Below are 3,508 nucleotides of genomic sequence, written 5' to 3' on the forward strand. Positions count from 1 at the left end.
GATGATGATGATGATGGAACTTTATTTTTCAGGGATAGAGGTTTAAGGCTACGCCTTTTCTTTCAACCGGTCCTTACTTCTAATACAAATAAATGTCTAATAAATGATAAACAAGTAAAACAGCCTAAGAGAGAGAGAGAGAGAGAGAGAGAGAGAGAGAGAGAGAGAGAGAGAGAGAGCGAGAGAGAGAGAGAGAGAGGGAGGGGAGGGAGGGAGGGAGGGGAGAGGGGGAGATAGAGAGACAATTCGCAATGCCCTTTAATTAATAAACACTCCTCTCTCCCGCTCCCAGTAACCGCCGAAGAAACTCTGATTGTTTCCAAATTGGCTGCGCACGAAAGGAAACCAAGCAATGTTTCATCAGTACAGACAAGACAAGGTTTCAAATTGGAAAAAAAGGAACAGAACACTAAATATGACAAAAGAAGGCATGTATTTTTGTTGCACAGTGCAAGACGCCCCCTTTCTCAGCCTAAGATCGTGCAGACGTCTGATGCAATGAAAGAGACATCGTAGTTGTTGTTCACATCAAGTCCACTCGACGATGTTCAGAAATAACTCTGTCGGGTTTGCAGAGGTTGTGAGGAGTGAATTACTTTTTGTGAGTCACACTTTCCCACGTGACTTTATCCACACTAAATGTTACGCCATATACAACGAGAACGATTATTTTGGAGATTAATTTTGATTTCCACATTGTAAAACAAGTTATTTGATATTTTATTTTTACAACGGAGCGGGTTTGTGTGTATGTATTGATGGAATAACCTGCATTCCTCTCTTTATTGTTTTTGTATTTTTGTATTTATTCATTTGTTTTCTTTTTTACATTTAGTCAAGTTTTGACTAAATGTTTTAACGTAGAGGGGGGAATCGAGACGAGGGTTGTGGTGTATGTGTGTGTGTCTGTCTGTCTGTGTGTGTGTGTGTGTGTGTGTGTGTGTCTGTGTGTGTGTGTGTGTGTGTGTGTGTGTGTGTGTGTGTGTGTGTGTGTGCGTGTGTGTGTGTGTGTGTGTAGAGCGATTCAGACTAAACTACTGGACCGATCTTTATGAAATTTGACATGAGAGTTCCTGGGTATGAAATCCCCGAACGTTTTTTTCATTTTTTTTTGATAAATGTCTTTGATGACGTCATATCCGGCTTTTCGTGAAAGTTGAGGCGGCACTGTCACGCCCTTATTTTTCAACCAAATTGGTTGAAATTTTGGTCAAGTAATCTTCGACGAAGCCCGGACTTCGGTATTGCATTTCAGCTTGGTGGCTTAAAAATTAATTAATGACTTTGGTCATTAAAAATCTGAAAATTGTAAAAAAAAATAAAAATTTATAAAACGATCCAAATTTACGTTTATCTTATTCTCCATCATTTGCTGATTCCAAAAACATATAAATATGTTATATTTGGATTAAAAACAAGCTCTGAAAATTAAATATATAAAAATTATTATCAAAATTTTTTTTTCGAAATCAATTTAAAAACACTTTCATCTTATTTCTTGTCGGTTCCTGATTCCAAAAACATATACATATGATATGTTTGGATTAAAAACACGCTCAGAAAGTTAAAACGAAGAGAGGTACAGAAAAGCGTGCTATCCTTCTCAGCGCAAGTACTACCCCGCTCTTCTTGTCAATTTCACTGCCTTTGCCGTGCGCGGTGGACTGACGATGCTACGGTCTTGCTGCGTTGCATTGCGTTCAGTTTCATTCTGTGAGTTCGACAGCTACTTGACTAAATATTGTATTTTCGCCTTACGCGACTTGTTTACATTTAGTCAAGTTTTGACTAAATGTTTTAACGTAGAGGGGGGAATCGAGACGAGGGTCGTGGTGTATGTGTGTGTGTGTGTGTGTGTGTGTGTGTGTGTGTGTGTGTGTGTGTGTGTGTGTGTGTGTGTGTGTGTGTGTGTGTGTGTGTGTGTGTCTGTGTGTGTAGAGCGATTCAGACCAAACTACTGGACCGATCTTTATGAAATTTGACATGAGAGTTCCTGGGAATGATATCCCCGGACGTTCTTTTCTTTTTTTCGATAAATACCTTTGATGACGTCATATCCGGCTTTTTTAAAAGTTGAGGCGGCACTGTCACACCCTCATTTTTCAATCAAATTGATTGAAATTTTGGCCCAGCAATCTTCGACGAAGGCCGGTGTTCGGTATTGCATTTCAGCTTGGTGGCTTAAACATTAATTAATGACATTGGTCATTAAAAATCTGAAAATTGTAAAAAAAAAAACATTTTTTATAAAACGATCCAAATTTACGTTCATCTTATTCTTCATCATTTTCTGATTCCAAAAACATATAAATATGTTATATTTAGATTAAAAACAAGCTCTGAAAATTAAAAATATAAACATTTATTATTAATTTCCGAAATCGTTTTAAAAACTATTTCATCTTATTCCTTGTCGGTTCCTGATTCCAAAAACATATAGATATGATATGTTTGAATTAAAAACACGCTCAGAAAGTTAAAACGAAGAGAGGTACAGTAAAGCGTGCTATGAAGCACAGCGCAACCGAGCCAAACAGGCTCGTCACTTTCACTGCCTTTTGCACTGGCGGCGGACTACGTTCAGTTTCATTCTGTGAGTTCCACAGCTTGACTAAATGTAGTAATTTCGCCTTACGCGACTTGTTTTCTTTTCATGTACCCCCATGGGGTTCCTTGAAAATAAAATTTGACTTGACTTGACTTGACTATAGGCCAGTCACTGGCGAGGGGTCTGTCTTGAACACGTGGACAAGGATCACGTACGTGTAGAAAGCTTGCCTCAACGAAAAGCAAGAATATTCACTATTTCACAACCCTCATAAACCTGACAGACGGTTATTTCCGGAATTTTTGTATTTCTCGGTCTTCTGGTTCTTGTTTAAACAATAATAAATAAATTTTTTAAAATATTTTTTTTTTTTTTTTTACTCTTGGGATCTTTTGCCAACACACGAAACATACTTCAGGTAAAAATGTCGGATCGTTACGTTAGTTTCAAGGTTTTCAGTTTGAATTTTTGAATTCTTTCCACTTCCATTCACATCCTTCACTGTGGTTTTTGACAATTAGAACTTGCCGTTGCAAGACAGAGAGATGAGAAGGAGGGGGGGGGGGGGGCTTGAGACAGGGTGGACGATGACGTTGGGATAAAGGTAGGAATGCACAGGGGAGGTGGTCATTTTGGGTTAGGCAGTTTTGACCGTTGGGAAGGAGGGGGGGCGTTCTGGGCTCGTTACTTTTCACCGGGAAGGGGGGATTAAAATTGACTACCCCCCCCCCCCCCTCCAAACTTTACGAATGTGTACACAATGTCCACGAAGAGACAGTAGAACGTAGACGTAGGTTGCCGGCTTGGATACCCCACACCTGACTCCATAACCCTTTTATTTTCCCCGCTGGAGCATTGTATACTCTCTCTCTCTCTCTCTCTCTCTCTCTCTCTCTCTCTCTCTCTCTCTCTCTCTCTCTCTCTCTCTCTCTCTCAATTTTAGGGTGTTTTTTTCTTCTT

Source organism: Littorina saxatilis, linkage group LG7 (assembly GCF_037325665.1).
Source record: "Littorina saxatilis isolate snail1 linkage group LG7, US_GU_Lsax_2.0, whole genome shotgun sequence".
NCBI lineage: Eukaryota > Metazoa > Mollusca > Gastropoda > Littorinimorpha > Littorinidae > Littorina > Littorina saxatilis.